This window comes from Leptosomus discolor, unplaced genomic scaffold (genome assembly GCF_034619465.1).
Source record: "Leptosomus discolor isolate bLepDis1 unplaced genomic scaffold, bLepDis1.hap2 HAP2_SCAFFOLD_86, whole genome shotgun sequence".
In the NCBI taxonomy this organism is placed as follows: Eukaryota; Metazoa; Chordata; class Aves; order Leptosomiformes; family Leptosomidae; genus Leptosomus; species Leptosomus discolor.
The window spans coordinates 141,004-164,908 of record NW_028237836.1 but is presented as its reverse complement, the minus strand read 5'-3'; the positions used below and the strand labels follow the sequence as shown (position 1 = coordinate 164,908).

Genomic DNA, 23,905 nt, shown 5'->3' with positions numbered 1-23,905 from the left:
TTGTTGATGGTGGTGGGTTGGGTTTTTTTGTATTTAGAATGGTCTGTCTGTTCCTGTTTAGACACAGAGGCATGTGAGATGTTAAAGCTGTTGTGACCTGATGCATCTACAGCTCCAAATTAAGTGGATGAGTGGGTTAATTGATACAATATTGAAACAGAGGAGCCTATTTTATTGTAGTTCTGATTTTGCATACATACGAGATATGATGTAATAATATTTATGCAATGCATGAGTAACTACTCATTATTAAAAACTGTAGAGCCTGAGGTGGTCTGGCAGGTATCAGGCTTTCTGTGTGTGAGGTTAACTCCTTCAGGCTCGTTTTCTTTTAAGAAAATGTTTAGGCTCTGCCATATCACGAATGCGGCATCACGAAGTAAACAGTGAAGTAATTTAGTTGTCCAGCTGTTAGAAACACAGTAGGAAATCCCTGGCTTCTCAAGCCGTAAACTGTGATATGAGTTTGCATAATACAGGCGTTTCTAATTTGTCTTGGTTAGAGAAGACACTTCACTATAGTCTGCAAAGGAAGTGTGATTTGGCCATTTTCTATCTGTTTCCATGTGAAACTTTTTAATGGCTTTTTTTGCTTTCTCTACCTTTAGTGATGATTGCTAATAAGCTTCAAGAACTTCTTATTACATCTGTGGTTTGTTTTTTTTTTTTTTAAAAAAAAAAGGAGATAAATGTAATTCTGTCTCTTTTCAGAGGTGTTGGACCCACGCAGTCGTTGTCAGAAGTCCTGTAGGTGACTTCAGAGAGGCACCTATCCAATTATTTGCTTGAGAGTTGAAATACAGAATGAAATCAAGTGTAATCGCCTGTGTCCACACTGACATTTTCTTTGAGGAGAAAGAAATAGCAGAAACAACTTCTAACCTGCTGTACAAGAGAGCAGAGTGTCCTTCCTGTTTGGCTTGCAGGCAGCGCGATGCTTGTCTTCCCTGGAGTTGGTAGGGATCAGAACGACCCTTTCTCACGGGGTCTGACGTGCGTGTCTTGCCTGCAGGAAGGCGCTCAGCTGCCGGGCTGCCTGCCTGCCAGCCACCCACCCTGCCTGTACAGGCTGCTGCTCCTGTGGCGTGGGGAGCTCTGCACCAGCCTCCGTCTGTGTCAGGCTGGGTGTCCAGGCTGGGCAGCTGCTGGGGAGTCAGGGTCAGCCCAGGCTCCTCGTTCCACCTGCGCAGTGAAGGGGCGGATGGGCACGTGGAAGCGGCTGATGCGGATGTTCAGAAGCCGAACGTCCAGCAGCGCTGCAGCTCGTGGCTAGTGCCAGCTGTGGGCGCTGGCTCTGAAGCTGCCTACCTAGTCTTTCTGCCTCTTCTTCTGGAGGGGTTGTGCTCAGCGAGGTGTATGAACAAGGCCTGCCAGTGTTCTTCCCTCTGAGGGCTTTTGTGTGCTCCTGTGCTCAGCCATCGGTTTGTAAAGGTTTGCTGGTACAATCTAGGAAGTTAAAGTGGTTTGTGCTGTGGTGGTTGGGGGAAGTGAAACCCTGACTTTTAATTGAAAATGGTGGAAGGATCAGCTCCTCGAATGGACTGTGCTGGCACTAAGGTTTGACAACTTCTGTAGGTCTTCTGAAGGAGAAATCTCGTTGCATTTGGCAAGACTATGGGTGTCCTCTCTTGATGTCCTGCATCTTTACGTAGTAAGAGCTTGAAAGGCAAGGCATCAAACTTTTGTTTGAACCCAAAAATCCGCCTACGATTTTCTGTTGTTCTGTAAAATACAGAGAGTAAAATTTTGACTACAGTAGCAAAGTGAAGTGAAGCACCACTAGAATTCATGTTTGAATGCATCTTAGCTGGTTGAGCCCTTTTATTCCATTTTAGCCCTTCGGTGCTTGGAGCAGACTGGCTTGTCTGTTGACACAGTGACTTGGACAAAAGTGTAATTTCAGAAATGCTGTAACGCTGCCGTGGTGGTAATACAATGAAAGCAGAGTTAAATTCATGCTTTGAGGTGTAAGGTTGTCGGTATTATTTGATGCGGTAGTCTTTGTATCTCTAAAGGAGTCTCACAATGTTGCTGCTTATATATAGAAACAATAGCTTGTAATTCACTAGGCAATGCTGAACTGTGAAACAAAATTTTGTTACCTTCTAAGGCAGTATTTCCTTTCAACACACAAAAAAAACCCTTTGAGAAATTGCAAGGCCTGTTTATTAGAGAAAAATCATAATGAAAATGGGGTTTTCTGTTTACATACGGCCTTTTGTTTAGTTGGTGATTCTTGAATTGTTCTTGTTGCTAACTTGGGGTGTATGGAGGTATCAAAGTTTTGATTTATTTCCTACCAGCTCTTGGCCATTTCAAGCTCTTGAGTCTTTCCTCAAGATTTCCGTGACTGCTTCAAAATGAGTATGTGACTGTTCAGTTGGGCGTTTCTGTCAGGTGCTTATTCAGCTGCAGGAAGACAGAACCAAGCTGTAAATCCAGCCGTAAAGAAATCAGGGGGAGACTAGATGTCATGTTAGGGGAGACATTAACAAACGAGCCGACGTTGCTAAATTACTGCTTTGCTTAACAAGCCTGAGTGCAAAGCATCTGAGGACACTGAGAGTAAACAGCATACAAGATACCTGTTGGGGTGTGATGAGTGTTGTAAAACAGATAGGTGAAGTGTTTTTAAAAATCAGAATTCTGATTTGAGGCTGCCACGTGACAAATTTTACAGAAATAGGTACACATTTTAAAATTGCATTTGAAGGGTGTTAGCCTGAGAAATGTGTGTTCAGTTGACAGGAGGGCCTTTGGAGAAGGCAGATTAGGAAGTTACCTAAGAGAAAGCAACGTGTAATTTGAGGAATATTATAACTGCTGTCCTTAACTGCCACCTTATGTATTTGTTTCTTTTTGAAGGGTTTTGTGTTTTACATTATGAAATCACTGATCCAAGAATGAATCTTACTTCAGGGCAGCACAAACACTCAGCCAAAGAGGAGGATGTTCTGAAGTCACTCTTGCGTGCTTTTGATGGCAAGTTTTTCTGAGGCTAGGTGTGATTCAGAGTAGGGGTTTGCAGTCAGCAAAATCTGAATGCATTTCAGGTAGGTGTCTAAGTTTGGTGGCTTCTCCTTGGTTTTCTGAGAGGGGAAAAAAGCAGAGGCAAGTGCTCCAGCTCTAATCTGGCTCCCTTCTAGCAGCAGTAGCTCTGGTCTGGCTCAGTGAGGGGGCCTGCTTCTCTTCTTTCCTCTGTTCTTCCTTTCCCTCCCCTGGCTGGGCTGTGTATCTGATGCCATCCAAGTGTCTGTCTCTCCTCCACTGCTGCTCACTTGAGAAGGAATGAGCTCATGGCAGGAACTCGCTGCTTTCTACACTCAGCGCGGGAGTAACTTTTCGTTTCCCACAGTGCTCCTGCCCCGTAGCCTCCTTGGTTCACTGTCCCAGTGCTCACGGCCCAGCATCGTTCCAGTTGCCGTCACTTCCCGTGTTCTGTTTTTCAGAAGTGGGCACTTCTTGTCCACAGCCTTCCAGTCCCTTCTGCGGTTTCATAGGGAGGGGCTGAGGCTGCAAAGCGGATACAGGCATTGTGGTGCGGCTTATGCCTCTGCCTTCCTTTCTCACACCCTCTCCCAAACTACCCCAGCGTCCAGCTCCGGACAGGGGGTTATTCTGCGGGCTGCAGCGTGGCCTCGCAGATTGTCGGCATCGTACAGTGTAGCTCCGCTTCCAGCACACCATTTCTGCGCCTCGCACGGGCAGGCTTCTCGTGCTTCTGAAGAGCTCTTTGGAAAATAGTCTCCTGTCCTTTTGTTTCTCTTTTTTCTCCAGAGGTTTATAGCTTCTGTGAGCTGTGAATAGGGCTGGAGTAGGACTGAGGAATTGGAGACCGTGTAGTTATTCTGAGATTGTTTTCAGTGTTGGAATTTTGTCAGTGATGAGATGGGAGGTCATTAGCCTCTACCTTCCCTGGTTCTCAAAAGGATGTGTTGTCTGGTGTGTCGTGGGGGTGTTTTTTGGAGAACCTTCTCCTTTTTTGAGGCGTTTGTTCCATACTTTGTATAGATTGCCTGCTGAGTTGTTTGAGCAATGAGAGGCTGCCTGAATAGACTGCGAGATTCAGCTCTGCTGGCATGAAACTCGTTCAGTAGCAAATTTAGTACCCATCTGTGGTACCGTATATACAGCTTGCTTTAGTTCTGTTTCTTGAATAAACCTTAAAATACTGTGACAAAATCGGTGTTCTAGAATGCAGATATTGCTTTCATAACCGTTCTTCGGTTTGCTACTGTAGATCACCTCTTGATCAAGTCACTGAATATATTCGTGCTTTTGTAATTCGATCAAACAAATACACGTATAGCTGACACTGCATGCTTACAACTCCATCAGCTGGAGGCTTCAAAGTGTTTCACAAAGTAGCTGCATCTATACTGGGTCTAATATATAACGTGGGACTGATGTTTATGATCAGTGCCCCTGGAAGCAGGCTAACAGCTTATGTCTCTCAGCTACAACTTCCAGTTCTGTCACATACTTCTTAAGGGTGCTCTTTGGCTGCTTGTTGAAACATCTTCTTTTTCAGGGTGTAAAGTGAACCTCCTCAAAATAACATGCTGGCCTGAAAACAGTTGTCTGTCTTATGTTGTCTCTCTCTGTACAGCTTGTTTGTGTGTCCGGGTGAACACAGTCGCATCCAAATGGTGTGGAAAGGTTGCCAAGTAGCTGTCTTGAAGTTGATGACCCTGCAGCTGTAAAAGTTACTGGCAGGTTTTGGCGCTGTTAGTGAAAACTGATTTAGATTTGGAAAGCAGAAGAAAAGAAAGAGATTAACTCCAGAGCCCATGTCAGCTTGGGTTTGTTCTTCAGTGACAGGTTCTTTTCCTCAAAATTGCAGAGAAAGTAGGAGCAGACCCTGCTTATTTCCATCCCAGTTGTGCCTCTGTGCTGTTTGCTGCCTAAACCAGTGTGTGCTACAGCAAGGCTGTATGTCCTGTTTCAGGTGCAATATCAGTACGCGGTACCTAGTGGGAATGTTGAAAGGGCTGTGGGATGTTGCAGCTAATCCATAATGCTTGGCATGGCTCCTCAGGGGAGGTTTGCAATACAAGTTTTCTGAGTTGTGTATGATGAGATGTACAATGAGTCTTTCCTTTTGTGTTTGAAACTGCCGAGGTGGGTTTCTGTGTAGCACAGTTCTGGTTAAGCAGTGGGAACTGGAAACTGATTCGGGCCTCACTTCTGCGGGTCCTGCCTTCAGATCAGTAATGAACACGTTTTTATTGCTGCCACCCCTATTATATTTGTCATCCAGTGGAGGAGGTTGTTTTCTGGAGTTCTCGATACAGCAGCTTTTGTATTTCCTTTTAAAAAGCTGTATGTTTAACCTAGCTAAAATGTTACAAAAGACTTTCATCACAGATGGATCTTGCTTCATGTTCTTGTGTGGTTTTATCCGTTGACCGTTAAGCAAACGGTTTTGTGGCATTCACATTTGTAAGCAGTGAAACCCAGTGTAGTGTCTGTAGGAAACTGAGAGAGATTACAGGCAGTTTCTTACATTGAGGTAAAATGAAGCTGGTTTTATAAATACTTGGTATCAACTATTTTGACTTCTGGGCTGTTTGAATTAGCTTTGTAGTACTGAGGCTTAATCATCTTTACTGTTAGGTGTAAATAGCAGCAGGAAAACCAACCCAGTTCTGCTGCGAGTATTATCTGTTCCTCTGTTTCCTACCACAGAAGTGGGTTTTTTACCCTCAGATTAATGTTCAGGTTGGAAGGGACCTCTAGAGATCGTTTAGTTAGTCCGAGCGCCCTGCTCCCATCAGGGTCACCTAGACCAGCTCCAGGGATGGAAACGCCACAACCTGTCTGGGTAAGTTCCAGTGTTTGACCACCCTCACAGAAAAACAAAACAAACAGCAAGGGGGGGGGGGGGGGGGGGGAAGAAAGAAACCAAACCCACCCAAAACTTCCTTTTTAAGTTTCTTGTGTTTCCAGTTGTGCCTGTTGCCTCTTGTCCGTTCACTGGGCACCACTTGGGTGAGTCAGACCCACTCTTTTTTACTGCTTCCCATCGGGTTTTTATACGCATCAATAAGATTCTTTCCCGCCACCCCCAGTCCTTCTTGAGGCTACAAAATCCTGGCTCACACAGCCTTCCCTTGTATGCCCGATGCTCCAAGCCCTTCATCGGGCTCCAGTATGTCCGTGTTTGCCTTGTACTGGGGAGCCTAGACCTGGGCCCAGCACTCCAGATGTGTCTCACCAGTGCTGAGCAGAGGGAAAGGGTCACGTCCCTCGACCTGCTGGTGCTCTTCCTAATGCAGCCCGGGACACTGTTGGCCGCCTTTGTGGCCGAGGCGCGTTGCTGGCTGCTTCACCCAGGACCCCGGGTCCTGTTCTGCAGAGCTGCTTTCCAGACAGTCTGCCTCCAGCCCGCAGTGAGGGACGGGGTTATTCCTCCCCACGTGAGGACTTTGCATTTCCCCTTGTAGGGCTTCAGGAGATTCCTCTCTGCCCATTTCTCCGGCCTGCCGAGGTCCTGCTGAATGTCAGCACAACCCTCTGGTGTGTAAGGCACTCCTCCAAATGTTATCATCTGCAGACCTGCTGAGGGTACACCTGTTCGCTGTCCAGGCCGTTAATGAAGGTGTTCAGCAATATTGGCCTCAGTGTTGACCTCTGGAGCACCACTAGTGACTGGCCTCTGTGTTGCATTACCACAAGGCTGCTTCTCCTCACTTCAGTTTCATTTCTCTCTCGGCTGCATAACAGCCAAATCTGGTTTAGAGCTCTCCAGGGTGTGTTTTGTTGTTACCTCTTCCCTTTTTTAACATGCCGTCCTCTGGGGTGAACGTGTACGCGCTGCGTTTCATTTCTGATTACAGCAAGGCTTGTTTTGTAGCTTTTAGAAAACTTTTATGTAGATATCTTGGGTATGGTATGACTAAAGTAAAAGTGATAAATCCCGGGGCTGTATTTTCTGATTTTTGATGGTATGTGTTACCTGAACAGAAAACACAGGAATGATCTAAAATAACTGAATATAACTCGTCATTTGACTAAGAAGGTGTTCTGTACCAGAAATACAGTTTTAAATTGTCCCATGTTTTCTTTACTTCAGAAGAGTGGCATATGTTGTGCCTAAAGTAATTTAACTTGCCATGGTAATTCAGGTCATTCTTTATTATGTTCTTTTTTAATGGATGCTTCTTAAGAAATTTGTGCATTCACATTTATGTTTGTGAACCTGCAATGCCCATGCAGAGATGGATTTAGTACCTTTACAGTCTAGATTTCTGGTTTGAGTCTGATGCCTGAAACACCTCCAAAACCCACCAACAAAACCGCCCACCATAGGATAGGTGGGAAGAACAGACTAAAGCTCTGCTAAGCATTTAGAGGTTGTGCCAGCATGTCAGGTTTTGGTGAGCTTGTGTTCTTATGCCAGCAGTTGGAAACCTAATCAAGGAAATACATAGTCGTTTTTAACCACGGCTATATTAAAGATGAAAGACTTAAGAACAGAAACCAGTTGTTTTAGACAGTGTAATGGTGGATAGTCCTCACTCCAAAAGAATTCTGTTCTCTATAAAAGGAGGAGTTAAAAGGTGTAGGAAGAGTGATATGTTACAAAAACAGATGGCATGGCAATATTGTTAGTCGTCATTTTGAAGTGAGATTTTGTAGGAGGGATTGCCCGAGTGGACAAACAGGAGGAGGGGAGGATGTGTTGAAAGGAAGGCTGGGAGCGGAAAGGGAGATGCAGAGCATGTGAGGTGAGGTGGGGGGGAGGGTGGGGGTGGCTGGAGGAAGAGAGTGCTGAGAGCCAGGGCTGCAGAAAATGCTGACGTGGGAGTTGCAACAACAGGGACCAGTGATCCAAGGTGCTCCCTTTTGGTTTCGCTTGCTTTGGTTCAGGGGGCTGACTCATCCCCTGGAATTTCTTATCTCCAGACTTGTGGAAGTAGATGAAGTGTTAGGTGAGGTTGATTGCTCTGTGCAGTGGGAGAGAAGGAGAACAAAGTCCCCCTGGCTGAGAAGTGTCCAAGAGGTGTTGAACATAGTGGAGAACTACAGTGTTCTCGTGAGCACTGTGCAGTTTGTGAGCACGTTTTGTGTTGCCTGCTTTCCTGAAAATTTGGGTGGTTATTTTTAGGTTAAGGGACGTGAAAATGTAAATAAAATGGATTCCAAATATCTAGTGTTCATCTTGCCCGTCTATCAGCAGAAATAAACTAAAACCAGCCAGACTTCAAGCCTGACTGCAGGGTGATGTGTGCACAAGAAAATACTTTTGCTGGCGGAGAAAGCTTGGTGGAGCTGCCTAATCTAGGTGCCTATGTGGCAGATTTAAAAAACAGAACAAAACACAAACACAGTGAGAAACAGGTCACTTCTTCAACTGATCATCTCTTCTTTAGGCTCAGGGGGCTTTCTGTAGCCTGTTTGTTTGTCATGTTCTTCAGTTGCTTCCATAAATACCTTACTTGTTTTGTGGGAGCTTGAGTTGTTGAAAGAAAACCTTAGCAACATCTGATTCTTTCCAAGATAGTCTTTGGCTTTTTCAGAATGTCATTCTCTTGTGGAAACCACTAGCAATGCGATATTTTAATTTTATTAATAATCTATTTTCTGTCAATAGTCATCTGTCTCGTAGTAAACCATTTAATTTCACTGGATGTTTGAATTCTGTAGTTTCTAAAGGTTGAGCGGTTCCATTTTTTTACTTGTAGTACCCTCATGACCAGGGACTTGGTATTTTGATAGCAGAACATTGACGGCGAGAGGCCGAAGCTTATACATTTGACAATAAAATTGTGGAGATAAAATGGTGATGGAAAAGTAACAGTAGATCAGAGTGGCGTTGGCCAAAGAGCCTTTAGTAAGAAGTTGGTTTAGGAGAAACCTTGGCGACTAAGATTGCAGCGTAATGCTTTTATTATCTGAAGATAGATAATTTGGTGTAGAAGGATCAGGAGAAGCACAAGTAATGCTTCAAACTGAGTAGTACAAAACTTTGGCCGTTTTTACAGCTGCTTTGCAGCAGCCATCAGTTGAAACTGGAAGCTTGGTCATACACTTGAATCTGCACCTGCCTCGAAGGTGGATGGCTGAGTTTTCAAATCCAGTAGCTTGCATGATTTTTCTTTTATGTTTCGTTAATAATCCTAGATGTTTCGTGGTGTGCAATAGTGAACAGGAGTTTCCTAGTGCGAGGGTTTGATGCAGCAGCCGTCACACGGCGTAAATGTTGCTTTCTGAAGCCGTCTGATTTCATTGGGCTTGTTTGGACAAAGGCACGGTGTGGCTATTTGTGAGTGCCTTTAGACTAGAAAGTCACTTAGAATTGTGGGGCAGGGGGAAGCAGAGGGGAAAGCCTGATGCGATTTATTTGCTGAGCTGAGGAGGGCTGGGGGGTGTTTTGGTTCGGGTTTTTTCTTCTGGAGGTCGACTCAGTCTGTTGTCCTCAAATGACTGAGTTCTTTGTTAGCACTAATGGAGGTTTGAGCTGTTCTGGAGCTGAAAGTAGTTTACTGTTTCAGAGTATTTTGTGATCTGCCTGTGGATGCTGCGATGAGTAACTAAAGAAGGGCAGGGGATTTTCTACCAGTTGTGTGTCCTGAAATACTGCACACACTGAAGCTCTGCAGAGGAATTCTGCTGTTTCAGCTCCTCAAACCAGGGTACTGCTAGCACTAGAGGTAGTGTATTCATGTGAGGATTATGTTCTGGAGTTGTCTGTGTTAACAGAGACCTTGATCCCTGGCTATTGACCAGTAGCAGCCACAATAACAGGATGAATGTGTCCAAAATGTCACATTTAAATATTTTTGTTAGCTTGCTGTTGTTGTGGGAAATCATGTATTAGATCTATCTTTTTGTTTTAAGACAGTTGCTTAATAGTTGAGACATGATTAAAATTTCAAGGGGCAATCCTTCCGTTGGGTGCAAGGAAGTTTGTCAGGAGATGATCTGCCTGGTCTGGCTCCATAACATCGAGAACGTGGTTTTTCAAAAGTATAGAATGATCACAATTCCTATAAAATCAGTGTATGTCTGGCTGCCTCCAGGAGTTCCGCCCTTAATCCTTTTTTCCTAGAAATACGCTACAAATGTTTTTAGTTAGAAACAATAATTGGAGCCCTGCATTTTTCTAATGCATAATTGTCAAGGAGAGTTACTTATTTGTAGGAGAGAAGCAGCAGAACCCACGGTCTCATTTGTGAGTCGTGTATGGGCTTAAGTTTTTAGTTCTTCAGGATGGTAACTTTGAAGTGATTGCTGTTGTTCATGCAGTCATAACTTCAGGGTTTTGTCTCCCCCACAACTCCCCAGTTCATGTCCTGAACAGAGTTTTGTACCTCAAGACCTGAAAACCTCCTAATAGCAAGAGTAATCAAAAGGCTTGCCGTGTCAAACCCCTGCCCTTTTAAGCAATATCTCTGTTGTTGGGTGCTTTTACTGGAGTTATTTGAAATTGGATTAAACTCTCGCCAGAGGATGATTCCTTCACGTTGGCCTTTCCAGACTGTGTTCAGATTGAAAGCTGAGAATTGTGTGCAGAACCTTTGCAAAGGCTCTTGATTTTTTTCTTGCTTTTAATTCTACTCCTGCAAAGAAATTGTTTTCAGTGTTTATCGCACATACAGACTGCCTGACTGCATTTGTGTCTGAGTGCCACGTATGCAGTTAGCAAATGATTTTAAAAAATTTAAAATATTTGAGCAATTCTTAATTTGGTATTTTAGATGTGGAATATAGAGCGAGGGATTGGATGACCTGTACAGGGTCGCGAGGGGTTTGAAGGGGGGTTCGTCCTCCTTTTCTTGCCTTTAGGTGCCTTAATCACAAGACCATCATTTAAGATAACAGTGTGCAGCAGTGCTTCTAAGAAACCCTCACCAGATCTGTGCCTTTGTGCTGTAACGCTGTGTGCAGATTTGTACAGCTAAACTGATGGGCAATAGACTGGAAACAGGCGCCGTAGAATTGCATTGAAAAGTCATCAAACCAAAGGTGTTATTAAAAGGTTGTATTTTGAGGGGAGCCAAAGATGTCTGTGTTCATCAATTTCAGCTTGATTTCATTAAAGTTTATGCTTTTTTCATCATGTGTTAAGAACAACTTTGAGTATTCTGTACTGGTAAATGATTTCCAAGACTCACAGCATAGCATTTTGGTTTTTGAAGACTAAAGTTTTGACTGTGCTGTGTCTTGTAATGGTTTTGAACCGTATTCAGATACAAGTCTGCATACGTGCTGGTGCACTTCCACTTTCTGCAAGAACTGTTGGAAGGAGAGTCCCTGACACAGCTTAGCTCACACAGTTCCTTTCTTTTTTTTTTTTTTAAAAAAAAAGAGCCAAACAAAGCCAAGCCAAACCCTGGACAGGGAAACTTGGCAGACAGTCATACTGGAAAATAATAAACAGGCCTCTGCCAGGAGTGTTTGAAGTTGTTACGTTTGTCTGGTCGGGACTCGTAGCTGCTTAGAAATCTCTGAATAGCAACAGAGGAGGCAGAGGAACAATTTTTCTACAGGCACAGGGTTGAAATGATTCTTATTTGGAGGTCTGCCTTTGTCATCAAAGAGCTAGAAATATAGTGGGTTTTTCTCTTAAAGGTGGTTTTTGTTTTGTTTTGTTTTCTGAAGAAATGAATATGAAGTTTGCTGGAGCATTCATTTTAGAACAGGACAGTGCAGAAACACCCCGGTGACACTGATGAATGAGTTTCTGACCAAAGCCACGACAAAATAAATAGCCTGACCTGTGGTTTTAGATCTCAAGGTCTTCTGGTGGTTTCCATGGCAATTCTTTTCTGCTTTTCCTAGAAATAAAGGAATTCTTTGTCTCTTAAAGGGCTAGAGCCCCAGGGATTTGAATGGCCAGCTTCTCTGTAGAGTTGCACAAGCCTTAGTCTTACTTTCCGTCAATAGGAGGTTTTCAGGTGGTTGTCCCAGCCCCAGCCATCGCTATTAATACTATGCTGTGGCGGTCACCTGTGTGAGAAGTTCCTGTTGGTTTGTGCTTTGCTCTCAATGCACTTTGTGTTTATTTTACTTTTGATATACTCAAGTTAATTGGCCAGGACTTGCAATAATCAGTCAAGTGTTGGCCTTAACTATGCAAAATACTTTTAAAGCACAGATTTTTATTCCTGGTTACAGTCTGTTTATTTCAGTTGTCCCGAGTGTTGGAATGACCACTGGAAGAGTAAGTGTTGACTGAAGAGCAGTCTGATGGTTAGGGTGTGAGAGTTCAGATTTTGGTTTTTCCATCAATTTCTACTGAGGCTTTGGAAAATGCTTCTAATATCGATAAAAATGTCAAATGAAGTAAAGTCCTAATTTATAATTTGGCACAGTGCTGCACTGGTAATCTGATCTAAATTATTTGAATCTACTTTATAGCATTTTCCCTTCTTGGTCTAATTACAAATGAAAAATAGATCCTTTTCTTCATCGTCCTGAACTTTGCTCTCAACACTTCCAGGTTCTTTTGTTCTGGATGCCTGAACAAGTTTGTGTGTGTCAGTTCTTTCTTAAACTCATTGTTAGTAACCTCATCGTTATTGTTCAAAGGATTGAATGAAACCTTTCTCTCAAAAGGACCGGGAGCCAGGACAGCAAAATAATAAAATTGTCTAGAACAAAAGTGATGCCATTAGTACTGGAAATAAAATGCAAATACTTCCAAATCTGAAACACGAGAACGGGAATAGTTGTGTTCTGTGATACTGGTGTTCACAGAGAGTTTTCCAGTCTCAAACTAGAGCCTCTAGTTAAGTAGTACTCTGACTGCTTTACAAAACTGAGTGCGTCCTGACAACCTTTTTATTTTGAGTGAGAGACAGTTGCAACTTTATAGTTCAACAGCCCCAAAACATTTTATTAGTTAGTGATCTTTGTGGACTGTGAGTTCACTGCAGCGATAACTCTCCAACCGACCTCGGGGACAAAAAACTTGGAGGTATGATTTGTCAGTGTTCTTCTGAACTTGTACAACTTCTTGATCTGTCTCCTGACACTGGATGATTAGCATGAAGTTGTTGCACGGCTTCAGAAAGACAGCCTGTCTTTTCAGTTCTTGGAAATGTCAGTGATAGTTTCTGAGGAAGACTTAAGTGCTCTTTTGAGGTGTGTCTTCACTAAGCAATGAGCAGTAGGGCTGTTGCAAAGTGTATCACACCGTTGACGTTAACACCCTGCGTGCTTTCGGATCTGGTCACGTCCAGTGACTTTAGGAAAAGTCATAGCTTGGCGTTCAAGTGCATTCCTTACTCAAGCTTGTCATGACGGGGCACGTAAGCTGACATAATGTGCCGGTAAAAGCTCTTAGAGCATCTCACTACAAAAAGTAGAATATACCACTAGAGGCACATGGCTGAACAAAACCAGTGTGGAAGGTGCAGAATCACTGAATGGTGTTTTACAAGGTTCACCTGGGTCTTCAGATTTGGCTGTTAATCTTTGGAGTTCTCCATAGGGTAACCAGCTGCAAGGGTATCTAAACACACAGGCATAAAGCAAAGTCTGTTTTGAAAGAGATCGAGACAATCACTTCTCTGACAATGAACAGGAAAATATATTCAGTAGCTTCTAGTCCTCTCTTTTTTTCTTTTAGGGCTAGCTTCTACTATGCCAGTAGCTGTAGCATGGGAAAACAATGCTTTGGGCAGATTACCATGTGTGTATTCTGCCATCAGCGGAAAAAAAAGACCTAATTAATGCTTATTTCTGTAAGCCCTTGGGTAAAAAGCAATAAAACCACTACAGAAAACCAACTAGTAGGGAACAAACTGGCTTCAAATGTTTACTTTGTAATAGCTTCATCAAAAGTTATATTCATATGCATAAAATGCATAAAACTACCTCTCATGGCTAATCTATAGTGTTATCCCCAAGTTTTACCTGTTACTGTGATAAGGAGACTTTGTCCTGTTCACTTACAAAGTGTAGAGTGTCCTGGGAGTTAAACGGATTGTATTTTGTTTAGTTTTATCCCCTCTCCATTGCACCTTCCTTTGGCAACTATTTAGTCCAAAAAGTCTCCAGTGTGCTTTATGGGTTTTGGTTTTTTCCAGATCTGTACTACCCCGGCTTTTGTACAGAAACCCTTAGTCCCCATGGACCTTTGAGTAATGCAGTGAGATGTCTGTGTTTTGTTTGGATGTTGTTATTTCAGGTGTCAGGTTGTACTGAGGAGCTTAATGAAGTCCTGTGGGTATCTTAAATGTGGGAAGTCCTCTGTTCTTTATTAAAGCTCTGTTATTAAATATGGAGCCTTTAAACAGATAACAGATAAAAAGCGAGGACTTACTTTGATCCGACTAAATGATGATGATGGTGGTTATTAATTTTTTTCTCAGTGCATTGGAAATGCAAGTTCTCTTCCATTCTTTAAGCAGTCCTGTTGCTTTTGATGATCCATTCCACTCAAAGGCTTAATACAGTAAGATTTGAAATATTTGTAGTGAACTTGTGTAGCTATTTGATTCCTTTTTCTGAACATGGTGATCAGTAGCCATAAATTTTCACAACCTGAATCAATGAAGTTCTGTTGGTGGAACTTTGTGTGCAGATTTGTGTAATACATGCTGTTCCTTGCCATCTTCAATTTAAGCAAGATTTTGTGTAAAGCCAAACTTCTTAGAATAATAGCAGCAATCCTAGGGGACATGAAAGAAAGTATCTTGGGAACAGAGGTAGACCTGTGTTTTTGATTTTGTTTTCAAATGAGAACCAGTTCTGTAGTTGTAGTTGCCAGGAAACATTCAACACCAAAACCAAGTCAATCCAGTAACACACTGTCTGCTTGAGCTGTCAGAGAGCTTAAAACAATAGCTCTGAGGTATGAACTGACCCATTCTTAAAACTGTGCCAGTAGTGATCATAGAATGATGGAATCATTAGGCTGGAGTAGACCTCTAAGATCATCAAGTCCAACCGTTGACCTAACACCACCATGCGCACGAAACCATGTCTAGAAGCACTACATCAACACGTTTTTTGAACACCTCCAAGGCTGGTGACTCCACCACTTCCCTCGGCAGCCTGTCCCAATGCTGGATAACCCTTTCGGTAAAGAAATTTATCCTGATGTCCAATCTAAACCTCCCCGGCGCAACATAGAAGAATCATTTTGGTTGGAAAAGACCTTTAAGATCATCAGGTCCAACCGTTATCCTAACACTACCAAGCCCGCCACTAAACCAGGACCCTGAGCACCACGTGGGTACGTCTTTGAACACCTCCAGGGATGGTGACTCCACCACCTCCCTGGGCAGCCTGTTCCAATGTCTGACCACTCTTTCAGTAAAGAAAATTTTCCTCATGTCCAATCTAAACCTCCCCTGGCACAACTTGAGGACATTTCCTCTTGTCCTATGGCTTGTCACTTGGGACAAGAGACCGACCCCACCTCACTCCAGCCTCCTTTCAGGCAGTTGCAGAGAGCAGTAAGGTCTCCCCTCAGCCTCCTCTTCTCCAGACTAAACCACCCCAGCTCCCTCAGCTGCTCCCCATCAGACCTGCTCTCCAGAGCCCTCACCAGCTTTGCTGCCCTTCTCTGGACACGCTCCAGCACCTCCGTGTCTGTCTTGTCCTGAGGGGCCCAAAACCGCACCCAGCATTCGAGGGGCGGCCTCACCAGTGCCCAGTAGAGGGGCATGATCACCTCCCTCTCCTGCTGGCCACACCATGGCTGACACAGGCCAGGATGCTGTTGGCCGCCTTGCCCACCTGGGCACACTGCCGGCTCACGTTCAGCCGCCTGTCGACCAGCACCCCCAGGTCCCTCTCTGCCGGGCAGCTTCCCAGCCACTCCTCCCCAGCCTGTAGCGCTGCTGGGGGTTGTTGTGGCCGAAGTGCAGGACCTGGCACTTGACCTTGTTGCAACTCGTGGAACTGGCCTTGGCCCAGCGATCCAGCCTGTCCAGATCCCTCTGTAGAGCTTCCCTGCCCTCGAGCAGATCGACGCTCCCACCCAACGTGGTGTCATCTGCAAGCTCCCTGCAGGAGCACTCGATCCCCTCATCCAGCTCATCCATCAAGATGTGACACCAGAGCGGTCCCAATGCTGAGCCCTGGGGGACACCCCTTGTGACCGGCCGCCAGCTGGATTGAACTCCCTTCACCACCACTCTCTGTGCTTGGCCATCCAGCTAGTTTTTAGCCCAGCTTGGAGTGATGATTGGAAATGTCCGAGTACTTTAGTGTGTCACTGTTCATTGAGATAGAAAGTAGGACCATATCTATATACATCTTGCATTCTGAAAAATGTAGAGCCCAGACAGGCTGATAGAGTCAATAAAATGAGTAAAAGAACAGGTGTAGGTGGATATTAAACTAAACAGCTGCAAAGTCTTAGGTTTGGAATTGCTTTTTCTGAAGTAAGTATTGTAAAACTTTAGACTCACTGCTGTAATTATTGTCAATTCAGGATGCTTCAGTTGCAGGGCGTACACATGTTAATTGGTGATGTTTAATAATATTTATTGCCTTGAAGAAAAACTACCTTCACTTACCTTTTCTTTTGCTTCTTTGTTGTTGGGCTTAAGGTTAACTGTGATTGGATGGCTTGAACACTTGTCAGAATACCTTTGTGTAGAAACTGAAGTCAAATAAAAAAATCCAAAGCCAACTGAAAGACTAGACGAGGTCATAGGCTTTGAGCAGGGAGGTTGGACTAGATGGTCTCCAGAAGTTCCTTCCAACCTCGACTGTTCTGTCAATCTGTTCTGTGACAGAATAACTGCATTTAATAAACCTGCCTTAACATAGGTTTATCCCAGTAATTTGTATTTCAGACTTTGTTCCTTGTTTTGTTGAAATTTTTTAACTCATTCTGTTTGTGATAAGTAGAGACACGGACAATTTAAAGTGTCAAAATCCAGTGCGAATTTTATTATATTAGCAAGAGAACAAGAGCAAAGGCAGCGCTGGGCGGCCGGGGAGTCTGCGCTCCGCCAACGGCTCGCGCCTTCCTGTCTCGTGTAAGCACATTATATACAGTCTCATTTCCTGCATTCGCGATGTCGCAATCAGGTCAATACTCTGCGCATGTTCCTTCTGTTGCTGGGGGGTCTTTCTCTGCCTCCTGGTGGTCATAAGGATGAAGGCTGAAGGTCTTCCTCGTTGCCCTGTGGGTGAACTTATGCAAGAATGTGACTACTCAACCCCCTCAGCTACGGGTACTGTTGACTTACGCAAGAATGTCCTTCGGTTGGGCTATCAAGCCTCGCGGGCACATAAATCTTCCATCCATACCTTCCCATACAGGTTTAATGAACAAAGCACAATATGTTACTTATTACAATCCCCCCTTTTTCTTTTGTCCATTATTTTGTTCATTGAACCGTTGTAGCTCTTGAGCACTCAAGACAAGGGTTTCTGCCAAATCGGGCTCATCGGATACCGATTCGTACTTCGCTCGAACAAGCATCAGGTGAGCGGCTTCTAAACGGTTCTTAACTATCGCGATAACTTTATTAAAAATACAAGGTCCAAATGCAAGCGTTAAAGTGAGCAGTATTAATGGTCCCGCCAATGTTGACAATAAAGTAGTAAGCCAAGGAGAATGGTTAAACCATGATTCGTACCAACTTTGTTGGGATTCTCGCTCTCTCCTTCGTTGTTCCAACCCCTTTCTTAGCTCTGCCATTGTGTCCCGTACTATTCCGGTATGATCTGCATACACACAGCACTCTTCCTTTAAAGCTGCACACAATCCCCCTTGCTGCAAGAATAATAAATCCCAGCCGCGTCTATTCTGAAGCACCACTTCTGATAGTGATCTTAGTGATTTTTCCAATGCGTCTGTCGATTTTTCTATTCTGCTCAAATCCTCATCCACTGCTACTCTAAGTGACTTAAATTCAGCTTGTTGATTAATAGAGAGGTTATCCCTGTGGTCGCTCCGGTTCCTCCAATCGTAAGGAGGGCGGCTATGGTCAGAGCTGTAAACGGTTCCCTCCTAGCAAGATGGTGCTCGGGGGTGGTTTGATAATTGTAGACAAACTCATTTGAGTGATATACAATTTTTGGAATTATTGCTACTTGTATGCAATAATCTTTGCTTTTATTAACATTTTGGAGGCTCAAGCAAGGTGTTACTCCGATGCTTGAGCACACCCATTTTGTGTTTGCCGCTGGTATTAACCAATCCGCAGGAGCTTCCTTTGTGAGTGAAATACTTACATTACACAAATGTTGTTTTGTGGGTGGAATTGTCCCAACGCACCGTCCTTTTCCCGTTACTTGTTCCAAGGTGAGACCTTGGACCTGATCCTTTCCTTTTTCTCCATAAACATTGTGCAGGGTTTGTCCCATTTACCTGCCTAGCCTTGGATGTAATTCCTACAGCCTCGTAAAAGGGCGGTTTAATGCTATAGCATAGCCAGCAGGAGCTGGTTATTTGCGGGTTAGTCTTATTTAGTATTCGGTAGCTAGCTTGCATCACTTTCCATAGGGTATTTCCTTCTAAGTTTTCTTCTTCTGAGATAGTTATACCAGAGTGAGTATTATTACCAGTAAACTAAGTATCATTGCTTATACCAGAGTGAGTATTATTACCAGTAAACTGGGTATCATTGCTAGTTTCAGTATCATTCGCGGGTCCCAGAGTTTGTTCATGTGTTAGCACGGGATTTGGTCCAATTGGTTCCGGATCATTTGGAATGGTCTCTTTTTTTATTAGTATCAGTCCTCCTCTATCAGTTCCCGGTTCCCAATAACGCATTCCCCAAGTTTTTCCCACAAACCATGTAGGGTTCTGGTCTTGAGAAATATTCATGTATACAAACTGGCAATTTCCAGACAATAGTATACCACCAGAACTATCACGCTGAGGGGGTGCACATCCCACTGGTCCCCATGTTACTGTAATAAACTTGTCATTCCCTCCCCCGGGAGCCCAGTCCGATGCTATGGTTTCACAACCCCAGTATGTGCAATAATAATGTCCTGGTGAGTTACAATAGGTCCTTCCTGGATTTGAACTAGGGCAAAAATAAAACCCTTTCAGGTTTAAGCATGGTTGTATTGGCACGAGTTGGCACAATGTGGGAGTAAAACTGGGAGGTCCAGAGACTATTTTTGTCTGTACTACAGCTTGGTCTTCCCATCTAAACAGGGTCCGTTTAAAAGGTTCATGCGCGTACGGCTCACAAACAGGGATGCATAATACTACCCAGATTGCCCCTATAAATACGTATCGGGAAAAGTGGTGGTTTTTGTAATATACCAATTGCTTATTCCTACCCCGATTTGATACCCGTCCCCGATTTTTGTCGTTTGCACTCCAGGGCTTCGCCTTTTCGCTACCATCCTTGAGGCAGGATCTCAAGCACTGCTTTACGGTCCCAATCGTTGGGTTCATTCCTCCACAGTTTTTTACTCCTCTGCCTCGCTCGTCGACTCGGTTGCTTCGAGCCACGAGGGGTACCGTCTTCTTGGCAGCAGGGGTATTCTTCAGGAGGACTCGTGCTTACTTTAGCCACTTGCCTCAGGATGTATGAACTCCAGTTGGTATCTTTAACTTGGGGTGCGTTGCACTTCACCCCTTTCAGGAACTTCCGGCACTGCCCTCTTACTATTTCAGCGACAAAAGGAATTGGTTCATTCGAATGGTAACAATAATTTTCGGGCCGAATTCCTTTAGCAAATATCTCCCACCATTCCTCTGATTCAAGAATAATTTCTCCCTGTGATTCTTTTAATTTTAATGCCAATTCTGTGAGTTCCCTTTCCCACTCCCAGCAGATCCGGCAGACACTCTTTGGGGTCTTCCGTTTCGGCAATGGGCCCACCACCGTTCCCGACACACCTTACACACAAAGCACACGAATGGGTAACAGTTAATATACCACACTTGATTTCAGCATCTACATGCCCATCTTCAGTCAGAATTGGATTCTCACTATATTCAATTTTAAAGGTGTTCATTCAGGTCCTTTGAAATTTTATTTTTAGGTCCCCGGGTACACTGGTCACTTGCCACTGTTGATTCTTTACGGGTCCTTTGATTCGGCTGGCGTGAGTCCACCCTCTTTCAGCTGTTCGTATGGAGGTTTCTGTAGTAAGTAAAACAGGACAAGGCCCTTCCCACTATGGGGTTAGTAAGGTTTCTTTACTTTCAGGTCCCAGCTGGCTGAGTAAAATATACGGATTTGCCACAACTGGGAACCTTGCAAGTGTTCTTTTGTTAATTTCCCATAGGTCATGGACTAATCTATAGGACCCATCAGTTTTCTTTACGGGTAAGATGGGTTTACTGAAGGGAGACATGCATGGTTCCAGTAGCCTTGGTTTAATTAATCTTTCAATCTCTGGTTTCAACCCCATCCTGCCTTCTCGTGAGATTGGGTATTGGTTTATTTTTATTGGAATTTCCGGATCCTTGATAGTTACAGTGAAGGGTGGGATATCTAATTTGCCCACTGTCTCCGGAGTGTACCAAACCTCGGGGTTAATTTTTACTTCATCCTCACTCCTAAGGGGACGTAATTTTACTTGCATCTCATTATTTTTAACTTCCAAATTAATGCCCAGTGTGATGATCATATCTCGTCCCAATAGGTTATAATCTGCTTCTGGGACCAACAATAGGGATCCCACCCCAAATTTAGATTCCATTTCAAAAAGAACGTCTTTTATTACTGGAACCCCGAAAGGCTCTCCTTTTGCTCCAATTACTTGCATTGTCTCCGGGGACAAGTGACATCTCCGGGGTAATTCTTGTACTGTGGACCTTTTGGCCCCGGAGTCCACAAGGAACTCGATTTCCTGTTGCTGGGGACTTACTTTAATTTTTATCAAGGGCTCAGTCTTACGTCTAGCCCCCAGCAAATAGAGCCCCTGACACCCCTAATCCTCCTTGAATATTTTCTCATCCTGCAGCCGCTTTCTGCATTCCCTTCTCATATGACCCTTCCTCCCACAATAATAACACCCTACGTCCTTTCTCCTTGTTCCTTCCACCCCGGGTCTTGGGTCCGTTTTGTGAGTCGATCTAATCCCACCTCCACGTTGTCCTTCCCGAGCCACTGCTACCATCACCTTTGCCTGCTTCTTAAACCTCTCGTCTTTCCTTCTGACAAACACCTTCTGTGCCTCCCTCAATAGCCCGTCCAAACCTCTGTTCTGCCAATCATCTATCTTCTCAATTTTTCTTTTACTATCTTCCCATGCGTTTGCTACAAATTGCATTTTCAGCAGGGCCTGCCCCTCCTGAGTGTCTACATTCAGACTGGAATACATTTGGAGACTCTTTCGTAGTCTCTCTAACCATTTAGTGGGCGACTCATCTGCTTCTTGATATTCCTTGAAAGCTTTATTAATTCTTCCTCTCTATTCTTCCTCCCTCGGTAGCCACCCCCCTTTTCTTTTAAAGGGTATAAATTTACCCTAGTGTCGGCCACCATCCACAGACTGGCATATTCACTTTCTTCCAAATTAAATGGTTCCTTTGAGTTAACATAAATGTTTAGCGCCTGACATATCCAATCCTCAAATGATCCAAAACCAGGCCAATACAGATGGTCTCCTCGAATCTGTTTTCCGCCCCAGACCTCTATGCAATAATGGATCATTTTTACCTTATCCTTTCCCTGCCTAGAGGGAAAGTTATCCCAGTGTTTCAACATCAGCCCTAGGGGACTATCGGGCGGTATTTGGGGCAATTTCACATGGGGCCCCTCTCCCATGGGCTCAAAGGGCTTGCTTTTCCTTTGTCCCATCTTCTGAGGCACTCACACACACACACCAACCGCTCCCCTCGTTTGGGGCTCGCTCCCTCGCGGGCTACGAGAAACGCACTACTAGAGGGTCCGTACTCACTTCGCCCTGGCAGGACGTCTCATACACCGTGCCCCAGGATACCCAACCCAAACCGAACGGATTCCCGGCCTATACTCACGCGTCCTGCGTCTTCGTTCGGAGCTTCGTGCACAAAGATTACAGGGTTACCGGTTCTCCTTTGCTCAGTGTTCAATTTAGGTTCGTCGGTCGAGACAGAAGCGACCTGAGGGCTGCAGGGGCCGCCGGCTGGCGGGGCGCCTCCCCAATGCAGCTGCAGGCCACAATCTAGTCGCGATCCGAGTCACGGCACCAAATTGTGATAGGTAGAGACACGGACAATTTAAAGTGTCAAAATCCAATGCGAATTTTATTATATTAGCAAGCGAACAAGAGCAAAGGCAGCGCTGGGCGGCCGGGGAGTCTGCGCTCCGCCAACGGCTCGCGCCTTCCCGCCTCGTGTAAGCACATTATATACAGTCTCATTTCCTGCATTCGCGATGTCGCAATCAGGGCGATACTCTGCGCATGTTCCTTCTGTTGCTGGGGGGTCTTTCTCTGCCTCCTGGTGGTCGTAAGGATGAAGGCTGAAGGTCTTCCTCGTTGCCCTGTGGGTGAACTTATGCAAGAATGTGATTACTCAACCCCCTCAGCTGCGGGTCCTGTTTACTTTGCCGAATGTCCTTCGGTTGGGCTATCAAGCCTCGCGGGCACATAAATCTTCCCTCCATACCTTCCCATACAGGTTTAATGAACAAAGCACAATATGTTACTTATTACACCGACCATCCACCTTCATGTCTCTGCTGATAACAGCAAAGGAAGAGGTAGATACTGGGGCAATTTGAGAGAGGACCCCCTCCCCTAAAGGAAGGCAATCCTAAATACACCCCAAGCTTTAGGGAGCCAGCCCAGAACAGCAGAAAATAAAGTTAAAATGAACTCTTTCGCATTCCGCCAGCCCCCAGCCGGCAGCACACCGAGCGCCTCGGGGCTCCGGTGGGAAGGGAAGACAAAGAGCGGGATAAAAGAAAATGGATGCATCCCCGGGGTGCTGGGCAGCGTCCCGGGTGCCTCGTCCCCGCAGCTCCCCCCGCCCGGACTCCAGCTCTCGGCGCCGTTACCTGCTGCCCCGCACCGGGGCTGGCGCCGCCAGGGCGGCCGGGACGCCGCGGGCCCCCCCCGGGCCCGGCGGGCTGAGGTAGTGCGGGCCGAGCGCCCCCCCCACAGCCCCCCCCATCTCCACGAGCCGAGGTGGTGCGGCCCGCGTTCCCCCCCCCCCTCCACGGGCTGAGGTGGTGCGGCCCGGAGCGCTCACGTGACCGGGTGTCGCTGCGTCGCCTGGCAACGGGAACACGGGAACATGGCGCAGACGGCGGCGGGTGAGTGCGGGGCTGGGCCGCGGCCGGGCCTTGAACCGCCCGGCCCTCGGCCGCCCGGCCTCCCCGGCCCCGCGGGTGCCCGTGCCCAGCCCCGCGGCGGCCTGCAGCTGGCGGGCCCCGGGGAGCCGGGCTGGTTCTCACTCTTCCCTCCGCTCTGGTTGCAGGCACAGGCCATCCCCAGCCCAGCAATATGGAGGAGGCCGCCGGTGGCGCAGCAGAGGGCTCTGGGGTGGAATCCGGCTCCGCTGCGCGGGATATCGTCCGAGTTCCGTCGCCTCTTGCTATGGAGGTGATTTCCTTCAGAACGTTCGCGGGGCAGCATGATGTTCCTACGCTCTCCTTGCAGAGTGATGGCTTCGTGGAAGCAGTTTCGATAGGGAGAAGTAAAACAAGGGAGCGGTTGTTGAAGTCTTGCCCTGCCTATTAAAAAAACCCAAGTTAAATGTAGTTGTAGTTCTGTGTGTCAGCAGCGTCCTGAAGCATGTGCTTCTCACTCAGCTCCCAGATGGCTGTAGGCATGTTAAACGGGAGGTTGCCCCCATCTCACAGACACACGTACGGGGGCTGTGTTCGAGGTTGGTGGTGCTAAGTTTTTTTTGTCTGTTGGTACTGCACGATATTTGAATTTGGCAAATGATGGTACGGGATAAAACAGTGTCTCTTTAAAAAGAAGATAATAGTTTGGCTACGCGTAGCACCAGCTGGAGGACTAAAATCCCTAAGGGCATTTTTTTAAAAAATAGACGTGAGCCAGAGACACATCTGAAATTAAA

General features: G+C 45.4%; 1 protein-coding gene across 1 annotated transcript in view; it reads right to left on the bottom strand.

The window, feature by feature from the left end:
* LOC147412689 (serine/threonine-protein kinase PAK 3-like) overlaps positions 1-23,905 on the bottom strand; it is a 245,863-nt gene that overhangs the window by 131,321 nt on the left and 90,637 nt on the right. The window lies entirely within an intron of this gene.